Source organism: Lissotriton helveticus, chromosome 10 (assembly GCF_964261635.1).
Source record: "Lissotriton helveticus chromosome 10, aLisHel1.1, whole genome shotgun sequence".
Taxonomy (NCBI): domain Eukaryota; kingdom Metazoa; phylum Chordata; class Amphibia; order Caudata; family Salamandridae; genus Lissotriton; species Lissotriton helveticus.
In genome coordinates, this window is record NC_136071.1 from 838944399 (window position 1) to 838965060 (window position 20662).

Below are 20662 nucleotides of genomic sequence, written 5' to 3' on the forward strand. Positions count from 1 at the left end.
TTTCCTTTGATGGATGCGGTGTAGCAATAAAGGTAGGAAAATTGATGGAATGGCCTACATGGAACAGGGCGACTACCTTTGGCAAAAAAGATGCTCAGGGAAAAACTAGATGCAGGGAGGCTGAGAGGACAGTGCCTGTAGCTCACTGACCCTCCAAGCCACCAGAAAGACAGACTTGATGGTGAGGGGCCTAACAGGACAAGAATGAAGTGGCTCAAAGGGAGTGCACATTAAGAAATTAAGAACCAAGTTAAGGTCCCATTGAGGCATAACAAAGGGAGCTGGGGGAACATGTGCTGTAGACCTTTATGGAACCTACTTACAATAGGGGACTTGAAGAGAGAATGCTGATCTGCCAGCCACAGAAAAGCGGAAATGGCAGCTAAATAACTCTTCAAAGTGCATAATGCAGAGGCCTGCTGACCCTACTGGCCCAGGGTAAGGCTAAACAAAAGAACCTGGGAAAGAGGAGCAGATAAGGGATCAATCTGTTTCTCAGCACACCATGCCACAAATGTATTTCAACTGCCGGCGTATACCGCCTCGATGGAGGTATGCTGAGGTGCCAAGATAAAATCATAGACTGCTGTTGGAAGGTCAAAGGCTTAACTGTCACTGCTCAATTTCCAAGCATGAAGGCGAAAGTTTGACCCTGTTGCTGTGACAGAAGTTCCTCCTGAAGGAGCAGCCTGATCGGAGGACCGAGGGCCATACTCAACGGCCCTGGATACCAAACACTCTGAGCCCAGTCCAGAGCCACAAGGATGACTTGGGCTCAGTCATTCCTGATCTTCTTGAGAACTCTGGGCAGGAGTGGTATGGGTGGGAAGGCGCACAGGAGGCTTGAACTCCACTTGAGATGAAAAGCGTCTCTGAGCGAGAGCCACCTTGGAAACTCCAGTGTGCAAAACTTATGGCATTGAAAGCTGTCTGTCAGCAGTGGTGAGCAGATCTAACCAAGGCTCTCTTCATTGCGCCAAACCTGGAGACGCCACTCATAATCCACTAGGCATCTTCGGCTGAGTTCATGGGCCCTGGCGTTCAGAGAACCTGCCAGTTGTAACCACCGGGAAATGCCCTAATGTTCAAGCCATGTCCAGAGGTGCAGGGACTCTTCACAAAGAGTCCTCGACTCATCCCTGCCCTATTGGTTGCAGTACCACATAGCAGATGTGTTTTCCATTAATACTTGCACTAGCCTTCCCTTGAAAGAGGGTAGAAAGGCTTTTAATGCCAGTCAGATGACTCAGAGTTCCAACAAGTTGATGTGGAGTCTGGATTCTGCCAGAAACCAGAGGCCTCTAAACTCCACCTCTCCCATATAGCCACAACATCCCAGGACTGATGTATCTATCTCTACTGTCAGATCTAGTTGGGGAAGGGAGAGGGATCTGCCGCTGACCCAATCGGGAAACCTTAACCACCACTGCAGACCTTTTACTTTGCTCTCTAAGATCTGGGCCATGTCGGAGAGATTCCCCTGATACTGCGCTAACTGGAACTTCAGTTCCTACTGCAGAGCCTACATATGTCAGTGGGCATGTGTCACAAGCAGAATGTAGAAGGTTATGAGGCCCACCAGCCTCAGAGTCAGTCAAACTGAAAATCAGGCTAGAGGTTGAAACATCAGTACTATAGCCTGAATATCATGGACAGGATAAGCCTGAAACTGGACCATGACCAGAACAGCTCTGATGAAAGGGAGCATTTGAGAAGGGCTCAGGCGTGACTTCGGCCTGTATATAGTGAACACAACTGAATACAGGAGGTCCACCTAAGTCTGGAGGTGGAAGACAACGGCCAGGGATGAGCCCGCCTTCAACAGCCAGTAGTTGAGATAGAGGAAGACTGCCACCCCAATTCCTGCAGATGAGCTGCTACCACCACCACCACCATCAACTTGGTGAACACCCAGGTTGGCTAGGGGCCATGGAAAGGCCCAAGAACACAGCCATAACCCTACTATGCTTAAAGTGCTCCAGCGCTGAGTCTGCCTTGTCACCAAAGAGACTGGAGCCATCAAAGGGCATGTCCATGAGCAAAGCCTTGACATCCCCAGAAAAGTCAGTCATCCTCAGCCAAGCGTGGCGCCTTAACGCCACTGATGAAGAAAACACTCTGCCTTGTGAGTCAGTAGGATCCAGCCCACATCAGGCTGTGAACTTAGCTGTGTCTCTCTCATCAGCAATAGCTTGGGTGAGTATGGCCCAGGACTCCTCCAGGACCATAGGCTGCACCTGCTAACCGAATGCCAGAGTGAAAGGGAGTAATGGCCCAAAAGGCACGCTCTGTTCACTGATCGCAGTGCCAGGCTTGTGGAAGAAAATATTTTCTTGCCTAAGGTGTCCAGCATTTTGCATTCCCTATCTGGTGTGGTGGGAGGGAATACGGCAGGATTTACTCAGGAGGTGGAGGCTTGGGCCACCAAGCTCTCCAGGGTGGAGTGTTGTGTGAGGAAATTGGGGTCCCCTGTGGCATGTCGATGGCAGTGGGCTATTGTCCTGTTCACAGGAGCCCCTGTGTAGGGCTTGGACAGGCCAGGACGTCATGAGTGCTGTGTTAAACGAAGAAGTGGTTCTGATGGGTTGACTCCTGGATAAAGCACATACATCAAAATGTTTGTCTTGACAGCCACGGATGGCAGCTGAAGGTCCAGGACATTAGCTACCCTCCTCACCACCATTGCAAATGAGGTTCCCTCCTCCATAACCACAGTAGGAGGAGAGACCAAGTATCTGGGGCGGTGTCCAGTCTACCTGCATCCTCCAGATCCTAACACCAGGTGTCCTCATTGGTGTTTAGGGGCTGGTATTCATAAGTGTCCAGTGGCCCCTCCCAATCTTCTCCAAGTCCTATCCCATAGGAATAGGGCTCAGGCTCCAACCTGGATGGCAAGGCTCCAGCTGACACTGGAGTCAGCGTTGTATGACGCTCATCTGGCTCTGTGTCAGAGTCTGGGATAAGAATGATGATAACACCGCCGGAGGGCGTTGGTAGAACCAAGATTGTCGGCAGCGGTGCTGAAGCCGGGGAATATTGAGGTGTCTCAACCGACCCCAGTCCAGATCCCTTTGTGGATCCAACTGGCCTGACTGGCACCGAGGGTGAGCCCACTTGCGGAAGACCAGTGGGCCCTCCTGAACCCACAGGGCCTGAAGGTGATCCAGCTGGGACGGACTGCCAAAATATGACGGGCATGACCTCATAAAATTTTCTGCGTTGGGCTTGAGTCCCTCCAGCACCCAGAAACTCAGGGAGGCACAGAGAATGCCCAGGCACAGGCTCAACCATGAAGCCAGTTCACAAGTGTCAACGCTCCCTCGTCTCGTCAGATGGCATTGTTGCGTTGGGCAAAGTCGAAGAACTCTTCGACTCCTTCTTCTTCTTTTTCTTGTGGGATGTACCAAAATGAGATGACTTCTATTGTGATGATTGATGGCTCCGCGACCGCTCTTGGACCTTTCTCTCAACCTCTGCGGCATCACACCTCGACTGGCAAGGAGCTTGAGGAATCGCTCCCTCAAGGCCCTAAGTTGCATGGCGCGACAATTGACGCAGGTCTTGACATTGTGGTCGTGCTCAAGGCACCATAGACAGATACGGTGCGAGTCCGTCGCCGATTTTTGTTGGTGACATGTGCTGCAGGGCTTGAATCCAGCCTTCTTTGTTGACATCCCTGCCATACCAAAAAACTTCAACAAAAAGGAGAAAAAGGACAGTCAAAAAATACTAAGGATAACTCTCTCTGGAACTGCGCTAACTGGTGCTGAAAGAAAAGAAATGGCATCAGTGCACTAGGGTGGCGCCTATGTTGGCACTGTGCACAACACTTCTTTTATGGATGATGTCGACAACGCCATATGAAGCCAAACGACACCACCTACCAGCACACAGAAACACTGCTCATGAAACATTGCCAGATCCAGTCAGATGCCTAGACATAATTCTAAGATAAGGAATCTGCAGCTAAAATTCTCTCCCAGATTACATCTAAGTCCATATACCTGCACGCCGCTCCGTCAGAAAATGCACAGGATATACAGATTTGTGTACTATAGGACTCTTTGTTATATACTAAGTTCACAATATATGTATCAAAAAGGTAGTAAAGATTGTGATTACATAGGCAACAGCGGACATGAATTATGAAATATTTAATTTTTGTATTTGTATTATTAAACCTCCATATTGTAGCCCAGAAAAGTTAGTAGCTAATAACCTGCCACTAGGTTAAGTTTGGCACAGAAAATGCATATTTTATTTTATTTATTTATTTTTGTTTTGAGAGTTTTATATAGCTCGGACATGACCCCTGTGGTATAAGAGTGCTTTACAATAGATCAAAGACAAATAGAAATAAAAATATCAAAGTCAGTAACAATAAAGGATGAGGCAGCACCCCTGAAAAGGGAGGGTACAAAACAATGTCATTATCAGTAGAACAAACAATAATATAGAAGAGAGCAGTAGTCATAATGCAACTGACATGTCATGAATGGTCCGAAGAGAGGAGACCCTAGGATCTAGGGCATAAATGTGTTCATAAGAAGAGGGATTCAGCCTTATTTCAGGGGACAAGGCATTCCAAATTCTCGGAGTGATACCTGAGAAAGCTTGGTTGTAGGTTTTCTTCTTCAAGAATCTCTGTGGTTTCAGCAGTAGGGTACTTGAGCTTCTGGAGGATCTGAAGCCACCAGAAAGTTTCAACTTCTGAGCATATGACATTGGGCCAAAATTGTGTCCTGCAATTTGGCCCCAGAGGACTTCTTTTCAATTAATAATATTGCTTACAGTGGCTAGGCTCTTTTCGTTGCATCCGTTAATAGGAATATAATTCTTGGTGGGACATAAGATTAAATCACTGGCACTCGCTCTCCCTGCTGGCTTGGGCTGTTACCTGAAGGCTCAAGATTCTATTGCAGTGTATCACACTGTGGTGATCATTTCGGAACCTACTCAATCCGTGTTGTTGCCCCAAGTATGCTAAATGTAAAAAGGTTTGTATAAAACTAGATGGATTCAAATAATAAAAGATTCATTTTAAAATCCCTTAATGGAATTGTCAAATCAGATGTTCCAGCAAAAATCCCTAAAGATGGTAGACATCGTTGAATTTAACAGCAAAAAGAATAAAGGAATTCAATTTACAAGGCTGTGGGCACACTCCATTTTTCCTCATGACACAGTAAAAAGCTTGGCTGAAGAAAAGTATCTTAAGTGATTGAGACCACTGAGGGCATTACACAGTTGTGCCTATGACCAACCAACCAATAAAAGTAAGCATTCCAGGAAAAGCAGTGCCCTAGATGTTGCCAGTATATTTGATATTTGTAAATGATATACCAGAAAAAGTCAGAAATACCCTAGAAGGATCAAAGAGTAGAAGTCATTAAAATTGAAATGCAGTCATGCAGATTAGGCGAAGAGGAAACAAAAAAAAAGGAATTGAGGCTAAGGGTAGGTTACAATGACGATCTTGCACCAAAAACGGAAGGCAGAAAATAGAAAAACAATAAGAATATAATTAAAATGCCTCTCTTTCCGATTGGATACACACAAGGGATCGAAACTACAAAAAATATAAAGGATAAAAATACCATGCTTTAAAAAACAATCAAAGAGGAGGGATTACATGGAAATAAGAAGTTTAGAGAAAATGAATGACGCATTTATTGCAATCAAATAAAGAGAGGGGGCCACCCATATGAAGTGGCCTTGAAGGCAGCCTATTTGCTGGCCATAAAAATGCCCCCTTACATAGATCTATTTCACTAGTTGCTTGTAATATGCTATACAAGTTAAAGACGCTAGGAAAGCATATCTTCTGGTTCCCATTTGTTAAAACAGTAAAAGCTTTTTGATTTTGTTGAATGCAGATTGACATTCATAATATCAATACATCCCCTTTGTCCTTAAATGCTGCTACTCAGCAAAGGGGTTACCCTAAATATTATTCCAAAATTATAATTTGCCTGACCTAATCAGACTAACTTTCACCCATTCAAAGGTTCCTGAATAGGGTGGGGAGCCAAGGTCGAGTAGGCCTGAGGCTGCTACAAATGAACTGTGGTGGGCTACACACAATGAAGATGCCAGATGTCCTTGGAGATGGGGCTTCCTGGATGGTTCAGTCCTTTCTGGCTTTAGACAAGGGATCATAGTCGTTCTGTATCGCTCCCATCAAATGAAAAGGTTTGTGAGAAGCTGTCATCCTAAAAACGTATGTGATAGTAGTAGCATAAGAACTTTGCCTGTGGATGTTTGCTCACTAATCGGGCTTTCGGATCTATTATATTTGTCTCATCCACACGATAATAGTTGAGGAAGGATTTTACAGTGTTAGCAAATAATAATAGAATGCATAGGTGAAAAACATAAACATACTATTGTAAAAATAGAGGCTAATCATAAAACCTAAACATTACGATATAAAATTAGAAATAGAATTTATGCAATATGTATAAGATATATGTTCGTATTCTGGAGTCATAGGTCAAATATCTGAGATAGTGCAGAACTGAAATATCGAAGTGAGATTGATCCTGGTAAATATCATTGTAGTGCGTTCTGTGTAAGGATAGGGCTGCAGAAGGACTTTGCCATTTTGCAGTAAACTGGATGGTCAGTTTTTGATAGCCTGGCTTATGCAAATGGTATTCTAAGCAGCCTTTCTTGCCCTTTAAGAATCTACATGGCACTGTTGTGTGCATTAAAGTGTGGTATATATGAGCTAGCTTTATCTGACTAGTCCTTATTTAAGATGTATGTTGTTGTTGGGTCACGTTTATATTTGGGGATTGAATTTGATAAAAGAATGAGTCGGGCTCCTATCCTGAAATGACTAGAGAGGAGTAATTTACACTGTAAATGTGGCTGAAATATTATTGTTCTCTTCAGAAGAGCATAATCTGTGAAGATTGGTCAGAGTTTACAGTGGGGCCTTGTGTGACTCAGGTGACATTAAGTGCTTGGAGAAAAGACAAGATAGAGGGTCTTTTGAAAAGATTGTGTAACAACTAAAAAAGGGACAGTGCAGGCAAATGTTGTTGCGAACTGAGCACAACCTTTGGTCTGTATCTCTCTATGATATTGCATATTAGAGTGTATTGCAAAGAAATGCAGAAGTGGAACTTGAGGAGGAAAATTAAATTGGGTCAATCGTGGTGGCCTAGGCCAAAGAAAATCCAAATACAGGATTTATATCAAGCAGAAGGGACTGCAAACGAGCCTTATATCAACAGCATAAAAAGGTGATTTAAGATAGATGTATTTCATGACGACCTAGGTATATTAGGGCAAATGTCATTGCTACTGAAGTGGTTACCATTCTTCCAGCTGGGCATGTGCATAGATATGAGGTCAGCTGTCTGGGTTTAATGAGGTCATTAGGTTCTGATTAAATTAGATTCCAGGCCTAGGCCCGTGGTCTGGCCCATGGAAGGTTGGGCGTTAATCATAGACTGTGTAACCTAGAGGTCGAAACACAGGAGTGTGCTATGTATGTGTCCCAAGGTGAAACATGTTAAATAGAATTTTTTAGCATATGGTTTGCATATTTATTAGAAATTACATGAAAATCTAACGAATACAGCTAGCACTGAGATGTGTATTAACTTGAATTGATTCAATATTTTATGTGTTGTAATGTTTTTATATTTTAATTGGTGCAAAATGGGAGATTGAAATTGGAAAGTGGTGTGACCGCATGGAATAATCTCCCATCAAAGGGTGGCGACTAAAGCAGTCAATTAACTAAAAACACAGGCCTGGTGCAGAAAGAGTGGATAGAAGTCCAAAGAAAGATTGTAAAAAAGAGTCCTTGAGGTGAGGCATTTCTGTAAAGACTGAGAAGAAGGAACAAGAGAAGACAACCTGGGCCTTCATCCATTTCTTATCAACCAGTGTACCGCTTCGCAGTAACATTGTAACTGATTTAAAACATATATTAATAGAAACGGGAATACATTTAACCCGATCAAAAGCCAGTTCAAAATGCTCAGCTGGTGTAACAAAATAAAGTGAAACTGTGAAGTGGAAAAGGGGAGAGATACTCGTCGATAAATGCTGCTGTGGGGTGCATAATCATCACCATTTCTTAATCGACGGTTGACTAATAGCTGCTGGGTGTTTTGGAAGCAACTCTCAGACAATGTGAAGTTTACACAAAGGAGTTACACGGGGGAATGCATCCGCCTCCTGCGAGCATTGCACAATCAGCTGACAGACGGCCGTGATCAGCTAAAATAAGAAAGTAATCCAGGACTCGGCGGCATTACTCATCCTGGTCTGAGGAGCGGCGGGCAGGGAAGCAGCAAAATATAGGCAGGCTAGATAGCTCAGTGGGTCACTGTCCTCGCCGAAGAGATGTGCGAAAGCTCTTACTATTTCTCACTATTTCACCCGCATCGAGTGGATACGATGATTGCCTTTTTTCAGACGTGTGAAACTGAAAAAAAGTTGCAACAGTGGTATTAAAATAGTAAAACATGAAGACAACAGCTTAGCCAGTATTATACGCGAGCGATAATCTTGCGAGGTCGCTTCACGAAAAATATGTTTCTAAATCTGTGTTTAGTCAGATTCTATGCTTGGGTATCAAATACTTCTCATAAATGTGTCTTTGTATATCGATTTTAGAGGGAAATCGTTATGTCGAACTGAAATGACCATGTATATTTTTGTAAAAAATCAAGGAACACAAATGCCCAGTCCAACAACCCCCATATACTATCTGCATTTTCTATTTCAGAATACTGTTCAGCCTTCTCTTCTTCCATTTTTTTTAAATATATTGATAAAAAAAAAGTGACATCGGGCTCTAGAATAACGTGACTTCTAAAATCTCGTAGTCTGGGTAGATGTGCATTAACACGTATTTAATCCGATTGATCCAAACATGGGCTTCTTTGTCTTACGTCTTGTGTGCATCCCAGTGCAAGCGACAGCCCTTCCAGTCGCTGTGATCTACGGTGCCCGGCATCGGTCACTGTGCTTGTTTAACGCCATGTCATGTTTCATCATCACCGTCCGCTCCTAGCTATTTTCAACAAATGTAACCCGACTTCAGAGACTATTCTCTTTGCCTCACATTTTCCCTCACACAAAAAAAACAAAAGAGTTTCTTTTAAGCCCGGGCGTTTTTTATCACGTTTTTTATGTTCTGTTACTTTGTCTTATAGACTGAAGACGTTCTATGTGTTTGAAATAAAGAATCAATGTATCTCCCATGTTTACGTTGGCATTGATGCCTTTCTCCCTGTCAGGTTAACTCGTGATTTGCCTCATTCCGAGTTAATATGCACAAATTAAGATGGTTCTGTTTTGAGAGCTGCTCCGGGATTAAAGGGCTCTTCCTGTAGGGGACGCCTGTGCTCGCCGCGGGTCCGCATCTGTTCGCCGCGTCACTGCGGCTCCCCCTCGCCACCCAGGCCAGAGATTGATCGTGATTAATGAAACTTTTAGAAGGAGAGGCCTTTCAAAGCCAGCCTTTAACCACTATTCCAGATGGGCTTTACCGCGGTGTACCCCTGGGGCGAAGCAAACGAGTCCGTCGTTTTAAAGGCCGATTATTCCTCACGAGTATATATGTCATTAACACCGTCTTAATGTATGCCTCCTAAAGGAAAGTGCCCCCGTGCCCCAACGTTTCCAAATACTGTTCATACACAGAACACAGGGAACCCCACAGAAAAGCTGTCTAGTTCTGTTTACACAGTTCTGCGTTGTAAACAACCATAAACAATAGCAATCCCGGGGCGAGGGCGCCCCTTGGTTTGATGATGCTTGTGCAGGATTCCAGCTGGGTGCAGACACCGATGCACAGACAGCCAGTTTAAATGGGTCCAGTAAGAGGAAGACGCGCTCTCTCCAGCTAGGTCTGAACGTCCCCTTGTATGGCAGAATATGGGTGCAGTTTGGGGCCTACGGTGAAATCATTCACGAGGTGGCCCCTTTGAAGGGGGGTGATCAGAAGACAGAAATGTCCAGTCTTGGGTCGAACTGGCCTGAGTACCAAATTAACAGCGGTCATTATTAGCGAATCAATACATTACTATAATGTGGCCCACATGTGCAAAACGGGGCAGTTTTAAACTTCTGAAGTCGGTTGATAAGTGTTCCCAAGACAGGAGAGACTGCATGCAAGTGTGCTTGCTGCAGACACTTTTATGGCAATATTAGAGAAATCAACAGAAAAACCACAGCATAAATCTGTCCCACAAACGGCCCCAAGGCATCCTATATAGTGATCTGTGAGGCCAGCCTATCCGGCACTGTCTGGTTGCCTCATAGGCAAGAGCGAACAAGTGTCCTGTCCTGAATAACAATCATCAGCAGTAAGATTCCCTGAAATCTCATTTGTTTCATGTCTGGGTGGATGCTCTCCAGAGACATCATTTACTACAAAGAGCGTCCAGTGCAAATAAAACAAAACAAAAAAACAGTTCTCTTTACTCAGCTCTGCAAGGCCAACAGTTCCAAAATGAGCCTTGATGCTGACTGGGTTCCCTTTGTGGCTCTCAGTGAGATTATTCACGAGCTGGGCCCTTTACGGGGGATATCTAGAGAGAGGATTAAACTGTTCTCTATTCAGACCCGGACGATCAGCAATCACCAGACATATGGATTCCAGAAGACCTGTTGAGTGATGAAGGCTGGGTGGGGTTTGGCACGTCTAGCCAGGGCCACTGGAAGCCTGCGATTCTGCAACGCATGCAGTGAGCATAAATATGGATTTTACTACACTTGGCACATTCCACCATCAGCTGAATTGTATGTGTTTCAACAACAAAAAATTCTAAGAAATTTAAAAATTCAATAAAACACGTTGAAATAAAAAAGAAATGTTTTAGCTCAAATAGATCAAACGTAACAAATGAAGTTTAAAAAAAACCACACACACATGATCCAATCCAGTTGCAAACACTATGAACACGTGGCTTTTTAGCTGTTGAATTCGGGTACTAAACAGATACCTACGAGTACGAACTTTGCCTATACATGTTAATGTTCCCATTTGCTAGGCTATGGAGTGGCTATAGGTAGCAGTGTGAAAAAGACACCCATTTTTTATTTAATTCAAACAGGGTGGAGATAGTGACTGTTTCTGTCATGATAATGTTCTCCTCCGATATACATGCAAACTCAGGCTAGGGCACATACACTGTTCTCAAAGCAGCAGTTAATTGGTGAGGGCACTCAGACTAGAGAAATATTGTAATTCTCTTTTGAGACAGATATAGCTGTTTCACGTGTCTATTGTATTTTTAAAAATAATAATGCATAATGTACACAGAGAGAGAGAGGGTTTTTTGCTCCGCTGGTTTCATCTGTTGATCAAGTAGACAGTCAATCACATTTTTCTTCTGGGTCAGTCCACTTTACCTTTCTTTATTGTGGGAGTCTGCACAAAGCCTGTGCACATTGTTCACATCTGCTTAAAATAGATCCTTTGGTGGAAAAATATCTTTAAACGAGGGTTTTAATTTCTGTATTTTTTATGTTATCTTTAAATAGCAACTATTTGTATTGCCTGCATATCAGATGCTCATTTATATGGTGACATAGTTTCAGTTCTCTATTTAAATTTGCTATTGTAAAATATTTAAGTGATACTGCTACATCGAAGCTACCTGCATATTGAGTGCTTAGTTAGGTGGTGTTTTATTCTTTTCTCCCTGACCAACCCTAGATGCATGGCAGATCTGAAAGACCTGTTATTAAAGAAATAGTATAAAAAAATAGTATATCAAACATATCACTGAGAGTTTTTTAAAATGTTAATGCAAGCATGGTGCCCACATTTAGGTGGATGCATGCTTTCTCTTTTCCTTCATATTCTTGTGGCATATGTTTACAAATAAAAAGTGATCACCACTCCATCTTACTGAGACAAGATCTACCAGCTTTGTCAATGCTTAAGGTATGATACCTTCAAGTTTACAGTGCTCCTAGTGAGACACTTGAATTTTACATACATAATAAACATTACTGTTCTGAAGGACTCTTGTTAATGACAAAGGGGCTCATCTAAATGCCATTAGTATGGAGACAAAGACAACCTGAAGACCAATTCCAAAGCATAACTAGGATAGGAAGAATAAAAGAGGCACATCTTTTATTACAAGAAGTGTGTAAATATGTGTTTGTTTTCTGTGGAGTGTATCACACTGACTATTAATATGGCAATTTAAAAAATGTTTTACTAAAATTATGTTTCCCAAAAAAGCACTGTATTTTGTGCATTTTGCACCAATGTGGGGTTAAAATGACAAAATATCAAATTAAGACTGTCATTGAAAGTAGTACATAATACTACACTATTTCCCTTTGTTGACAATTCAGTCACCACTGCTACATAATGTGGCCATTCATTGCTTCATTATTATAATGGTCCTGCTGAGGGGAACAGTCTTTACAACGCTGCCTTTACCACGCAATGCCTTTACCATGCAGCCTTTACCACACATGCTTATACCACGCAGGTACGTTTTTGTGCTTTTACCACACATCATCAATCTTTTATTATACAGTTAATTAAAACCGTAACATACAAACATCTTATTGATCCTTAATAAAATTTAAGAATTACAAATTATATACACATGTATGAAATCTGGCAATACGAAATAAATGTCAATTCCAAAAGCAGTATATCAGGTTGATGGTAGTATATCACAATTAGCGGTTTAGTCCAAAAGGGAAGAGTATAGTATGAAAGATAATGACAAAAATGTCACAATGCTTATTACTGATAGTTAACTTTCATCAGCGTTCATTTGAGCAATAAGAATAGAACTTGTCTGTTTCTTAGTGCTGGGCATTATGCAGTGCAGTTAAAATAATTGTAACACACTTCCCAGCCCTTGCTAGAACTTGGGCTGAATTATTACTGAAGCACAAATCAGATGCTTCCCTGCAATGTCTCAGTAACTTTTCCCGATAGACTGGGACCAGTAGATGTCGGCGATCGTTGGCAAGATGAGGGCAACAACATAGCAGAAGTAACCAGGACTCGTGGATAATTGCAAAGCCTGCATGTTAGCTGACCATTCTTCAGAGCCCAAAACGGGTTAAAATCATGAATTGGAAGGGCTAACAGCCTCCTATAAATAATTTTATTACGAGTCTGTGATTGGAGAGAGTAATTACAATATGGTTGAGGTTTCCCCTTGATATACGAGGAATCCAGAGCTGTAAGGAGTGTTTTTTGGAAAGCCGAGCAATGTCTCTTTCGAATGACACTAGAGTAATTTGACTTTTTATCCTTTTTTTCCACGTTGAAAGGGGAATTTACCACATATGATAAGTATTGGTAACGTAAGATAGATAGATAGATAGATAGATAGATAGATAGATAGATAGATAGATAGATAGATAGATAGATAGATAGATAGATAGATAGATAGATAGATAGATAGATAGATAGATAGATAGGGTTTAGGGCTTGCTGGTGGTAAAGGGTGGTAGGGTTATTTTAGGTTTTAGGGGTACTAAGGGACATTTTAAGGTTTAAAGGTGAGTAGTGGCAAGGGTGGTAAGGTACGTTTAAGGTTAAGGGGTGGGTAGTTGTAAAGTAAAGTTAGGAGTACATTTTAAAAAAGGGACACTTGAGAATGGGATGTTGGGGAGGTTCCTTTCCCAACCCTCTCCAAAAAAATGTAATAATACAATTATATATCATTGGACGTGCGTTGCATTTACATACTTCCCCCTGGTGATAGTGACATTATTCACTAAATGGCTCATTTAAAGAGGGCTTGCAGTGCAAAAAGCAACAATTATCTCTATCCACTCGTACATCACCACCAATACATATGTCAGAATGTCCCTTTGGTGTAGGATGAGTGTGGATTTCTGACATATACTGACATAGTCACTAAAAACGAGGAACCCAGTAAAAATAAGAATAATCCAGCTCATTGTAGTCAATGCTGCATCAATAATGACAAACAAGAAAGATCCCAGAATGCCCGAGTGCTTTGGGACCCACTGTGACGTCATTTAATGGCAATCTCCGCTAAAGGGGGCAGTCAGTGAAAAGAAAAAACATATTTTGAGTCAACGTGTTACCTCACCAATGACAAGAATTCCAGAATGCTCCTATGTTAGACACAATATGGATATGCGGTGTGACCTGTCGTTCCTCATTTGTGAGGGAGGGTTCGTTAAATGGGGCATCAAGTGAAGAGAAAACTAAATCTCAGTCTCCTGAGCAATTTATTCCCACAACACCATAATTCATCAAAAATAAGAATTCCAGAACGCCCTTCATCTGATGATGTCTGAAAGGGCGTTGGGTCCACAGTGACATGATTTACTAGCTGCTTCTTTTCAGGGGGTATCCAGCGCGTACAAAACAAAAATCCAGTTCGCTAGAGATCCCTGCATCAAAAATCACCAGCAATGAGAATACCAGCATACATACCCCTTTGTTTGATCTCGCTTGGGTGGGCTTCACAGTCCACCTTACATTACATACTAGATGAACCCTTTAAAGGGGACAGCCGGTAAAAAGGTAATAAGATTATTTTGAGTCAACTCAGTCTCACCTTTAACTACCAATTTTTAAGATTTCAAAATGCCCCTTTGTTTGATATGCTGTGGACATTCTTCATTCTTTGAGTGGCACCGTTCACAAGAGGATCCACTTGCTGGAAGTACCCAACGGGGAAAATACATTCGCTCTGCACCCCCCCCCCCCCCCCCCCTCTGCATTATCACCCACTGCCTACAATAAGGATTTTAGAAAGACCCATTGTTTCGTAATGTTTGACGGGCTTTGGGAAATATTGAGGCATCATTCACTGGAAAGACTCTTTATAAACGGATATTGTGAAAAGCCTGGAAAGACTCTTTGGGGTGATATTCGGAAAAGCCTGGAAAGACTCTTTAGGGTGATATTGTGAAAAGCCTGGAAAGACTCTTTGGGGTGATATTCGGATGGGACTGGCTGTTCACAAATCACATTGTTGGTTATTGTATTTAATGATGTGGGGCCCAAACAATGTGCGTCTCCTCATCTATCTCAATCTCAATCCTTGAAGACCCGGCTTTTCACTTTAACTGATTAATCCGCCTTGGCAATTTGTGCACTCTTTCTTTCAGCGCCAGGAAACTTATGGTGTCAGTGCGCTTTACAAATTTCTTTTAAGATAAGATAAGATCTACGGAAAATGTATTTCTTAGTGTAAATCAGAACTCAAGTAGCGTTGAACAGCCCTGCTGTATGCTGTTTTATTGCAACTATTTATATAGGTAAAAAAACTAAAAGGCGGCTTATCAACCGGAGTTAACGGGTGGCTCCAGGCCGGACCGTGAGCCGTGCGTGCGTCCGTGATTCACACCATCCCTGCCACGTCTCGCACTACCCTGCGTCACAGCAGCTGGAGCCCAACCCTCTGTGCTGTCATTTTGAATTTCAAAGCAAAGGCAGGCAGGTTCGGAGAGGGCACCGGGCGGGCTCTGCCTGGGGCGACAGAGGGCGTGTGCTTTCACCTGTCCTCCCATGTTGGGCGGCCTAAGCATGTTTCATCATCAGTGCCCCAAGATTCTGCGGCAGCTGTCAATCTCCCCAAACAACGCTCCTCGCCCAAGAAAGAACCTCCAAAGCACGCACGTTTACTCTGACCTTCAAGACAGAAGCCAAGATGCAACAAGCACAGAACAAGTCCACGAGTATAGGAGCCATAACCGTATTAGCGTTATTGAAAAGATGATAAATGTTTGTTTGTATTTCGAGGCTTTCTACCTCGCCGTTCAAGAACTGCCACTGCCTCGTTTGTTGACGTGTGTGGGGGCCAAACTCAAACGTCTAAAAATAAAATGGCAGTTGTTCAGTTTCTCAAACATTTACAATCATAGTTTTTTTTATATTCGTCGGTGGACTAAGTGCCAAGAGGCAATAGCAATACCAAGTATCCTAAACAAAATTAAACAATAGTGTATTTAATTTCCCTCTCATGCGATATACCGAATATTAGCAAGGACAGTGTACTTGTCTGTACATTTGACGATTAATACCGCACTACTTTTGTTTCTAGGCGCTGTAAACAACGTCATCTCAGGCGCTCAATGAGCTTCTTTGCTGTTGCACCCTTGTTCCCCCTCTCGTGTGCACGTGACAGCGAGTTTCAGACAAACCGTGCAGCTGGCTCAGTTTTGTCTTTGGCTGGAGATCAATGCTTCTTTAATTTGCTGTCGTGGTGAATGAGCACTATTTAAGGGCCCTCTTCTCCTTGACACTCTCTCCTTCCAGACTGACCAGATATGCGTGTTTTCCACTTGCCCCATGCCCGCCATTGCAGTACCATAGTTCCGTCATTTGTAAAAAAAAAGAAAGAAAAAAAAAAACACTGCTGTTTGGAATCGGGCCTTCCCGTTACCGCCTCGTATTCCCTCCCAGGCTCTTTCACCAACTTAAGTGTCCCTAAACATGTGAATGCGTGAGACAAGCTGAAAGGAGCCGGGGTCCCCTTGAAATGCAGCGACGGTTCTCAAATCATTTTGGAGCTTGGGGACCGGGTTCGAGTCTCTGCATCTGCTCAACATCCTGTGATTCCGGGCGAATCCCTTAATCATCCCGCCCCCCCCCCCCCCCCCCCACCGTGCCTACCAAGGAAATGAATGTGTCCATCCGGTGCTCATGTACAGCGCTCCAATACCTTCGGGTCGAGTTCTCAATATATATATATATATATATATATATATATATATATATATATATATATATATATATATATATATATATATATATATATATATGAACCAAACAATCCACCTCCCACAGTGACACCATGGATATATATATATATATATATATATATATATATATATATATATATATATATATATATTTTTTTTTTTTTTTTTTTTTTTTTTTTTACATCGCTAAATCCGAGTTCTGGCTACATAGGCCTTTACTGCCTTCTATGTGCTCGAAATCCCCAGCCTTTCCCTATCTGCTTCCAGTTACGTGTGTCCTAATGCGACCAATGAGGGTGAAGGTCGAGGAGTCTGATAAGACAATGACTTTAAAAGCGTAGGCTCTGCGTGTATCTCTCCTGACTCCCATGGGTCCTGCTACAGGACTTGTGTTTTCATAAACATCGGGTATAACTCTATATTGTTTTTTGTTGTTGACTCTAACGAGGAAAACAGTGGAGAGGCCATTCACGCATTTCATAAACATTAAATTCCTTGGTCCAGCTATGGGAGCCCAGAGAAACGTCACGGGCAGATAGTATACATATTTACTAAACTCCACGAGAATATTGCTTCAGTGACTACCGCGTAATCAAACAACTGAACCGATGAATGTATTTATGCATGTGTATGCATGTGTGTGTGGATACGTGTAGACATGCGTGTATAAGCGAGCATATCTGTGTATATGTGAGCATGTTTTAGTGTGTGTGTAAGTATGTATGCGCATATGTGTGCGCGTATGTATTTTGTGTGGTGGTGTTTGTGTTTTGGGGTTTATGTGTATTTGGTTGTTTATGAACGTTTGTGTGCGTGAGTGTAATCTATGCTTATTTGTGTGGTTGCGTCTGTGCGCGTGGGTATATTTGCTTATGTACCTATGTACGTCTCTGTGTGTATTTATGTGGTTGTGCGGGTAGGTGTGTATTTGGAAGCTTATGAATGTGTGCGTATGTGTATTTGAGTAGCTGCGTCTGTGCGTGTGGATATATTTGCATGTGTACCTAAGTGTATTGTGTGGTTGCGTTTGCGCGTTTCTCAGAGTAGCTGTATTTATGTGGCTGGTTGTGTCTGTGAGCGTCTGGTGTCTTTGCGTGCCCAGATACGTGTATTTGTGTAGTTGCGCCTGTCTGTGTAACTGTGTATGTATATTTGGGTAGTTGCGTGTGTGTTTGTGTGGTTGGTTGTTTAGGTGTGTGTGTTTTTGCGTGGTAGATATGTATCTGAGATGTTGCGTGTGGGAGCATTTGTTCATGTGCATTCATGTGGCTGATTTGTTTGTACGTTTGTGTACACAGACAGAAGACAACTGTGGCGTGCTGAAAGAAAACAAAAGAGGGCATGTATTCATGAAAGGGCAAAGACGGAAAGGCAAAGCCGGCAATTATCCCTGTCTTCCCAAGGACAATAATACAATCCTCGCAGGTTTAAATACATTATGTTGTAGCTTTAGTGAGGTTTTCCAGAAAATTCCAACTTCTATTGAATCGTCTGTGTCAGTACACACCCTTTCAGTCACTTGCAATGCTGCTCAATGGTTACAATTTCCACACCGCGTTAATACAGCCTGTAGACAGAGGCGTACGTATGCTTCCCATAAGTGCCCTGTGTTGTTGCATAACAAGGTACCAGTTTGCGCCAGTGCAGGCTGTACCGCGGTCTGGCTTGTATTGTATCTCATTTTTTTTAAAACGTCCAGGACAAATAAAGGCCAAATCACACGCCCTCGTGCCTGTAGTTAAACTATACATCTCAAAACAACACATTGCTATTTAATGTCCAATGTACTCGCCATGCATGCTTGCTTGTACGACGGGGTGATCGTCTCCATGAGAAGGCATCTTTTAGGTTTACACTTTTATAACACTTGGGAGTAATGTGAACTCTCGTTAAGAAAAGAAAGAGCGCGAGGCAGAATACAGGATAAGATGGAGTGAGAAGAGGGGGAGAGGAGAGGCAGCGAGGGAGATCACGACAGTAGAGAGAGTGAGAAAGAGAACAAACGAGAGAAAAGGCGAGAGGGCAGAGAAGACGCGACAATACGAGGTGGGAGCCTAAGAGAGACAGGAAGGATAGAAGGGAAGGGGAGGGGAGATGAAATAGAAAGAAGGAGGATGAGAGGGAGAATACAGGGGGAAGTAGGAAAGAATAGTGTGGAGAGAGAAAACAAAAACAAAGTGTGAGCGAGAGAAAACGATATGGGTGAGAGAAGTAAACATAGAAAAGAAGCAGACGAGAAAAGAAAGTGGTGAGAAAAAGAAGTTATAAAGACAGGGTGGGGGCAGAGATTTGGAAATGTCCGTAATAAGAAGTCAGCCTTAGGGTCCTGTGTTAGTGTCTTGGAGTAGGCGGTCCTTCAAGAAGCCATTCTGAGACTCCGGATTCTGGAGTCCTCTACAGAGCAGAAGACGGGAAGTTCTGTCTTTCCATACTCATGGACTCTGGCCCCTCCTCTGAAACTGCACCGACACACGCCGGCTCGTGCCAACAGGGCGGCCGGCATCTTTTATCCAAATAGCACCAAACAGGCTTAGCGTAAAATGTAACACACAGTATCATTTTGTTGGTTTGACAAAGCATTAGGCTGATCTAACCAGCAATGGCAGGAACTGTAAAGCAAGAAAACTTGCTGAGCACCCAGAAGCAGCCTGGCGCTATTCGCAGCGCTATACAAATCGACTTACACATAGCACAGGAACTGACTGGTAACTCTACCAGGTTACCGGGAGCCTGTCTATTTTCACTGATGTTTCATATAGTATTAGAATTTTTCTTGAACAATAATCAAACAATCTAAAGTAACCATACTATTTATGCTTAAAATACTTCACATTATGCATTTCATAATTCGTCATAGAACTGCAGTCAGGGCCGGCTGTAGAGCAGTGCGACTGGTGCGGCCGCACTGGGCGCTAACCTGGAGGGTGCGCTGTAACCTCAGGGGGGTGCTGTGCTTAGCAATATATTATGATAGGAGAGATGAGGGGCAATTTTGCCGTTGGTAGTGAGAGAATCCGAGGAGGGGTTCATTGGACGTGGGGCGCCAAAAGTGACTTTCGCACCCGGCGCCACCTGCGCTAAAGCCGACCCTGAGCAGTTTCCTTCTCAACATAATGGAACTGTCATGTTGGTGTCTGACAAAAATAATGTAAAAACTACTAGTAATTCGTAATAGTAACTTGTGTAAATTGGTTCATTTTATAGCCGAAGAGTAATTATACTCGATTATGCAGTCGATTTAGTCGTTAATAGAAACATCCATGTGTAGTTTGCAAACGTAGCCGCCTCAACTTAGTAAATCTCGGAATTAGATACAAATTACCCACCAAGACGCCCGTCTAACCCCTAAACGGCGAAAGGAAAAAGCCTCATCTATGCCTCATCCTGAAATATCCCAATTCATTGGTAGGCAGTGAAAGTTTTGGCGGAGCAGGCGCATTAACCCGTAGAGCTACTTTAACCAGTCTTGAATACAACGCCTTCCAATACCCATTCCATTGTGACTAAGGACGGACGGGAGCTGTACATCTGCGATATGAAACAAGAGAGCTTTGGAAAGTGTGCCACGGTTTGGTATATTTTTTCAGAGATGGAGCCTCCTTGTTTCTTGAATGTATCTTCTACAAACTTAAAGCAGTGTGTAACAACGTAAACCCTTTGTTGCCTTTCGGTTCTTTTGCAGATAAAGAAGGCGTTCAATCCTCAAGCATCAGCCAGTGCGGTGACGTTGAGTGTGCCTGTAATTTACAGTTTTCTTCTTGGAGGCCCAAATGTAGCCAGGCTTACAGAAACGTTTCTAGTGATATACTTGAAACCCGCATTAGGTGTATAAGGCAGTACTTGGCAGTTTTGAGAATGGGCTAATTTCATGTTTGCTAATTCTCTGTATTTTTTCATTTCAAAGCTAAGATTTTTTTGTGTGCAAGCCTGTTTTACACTATACGAACTAGAATACGTGTAC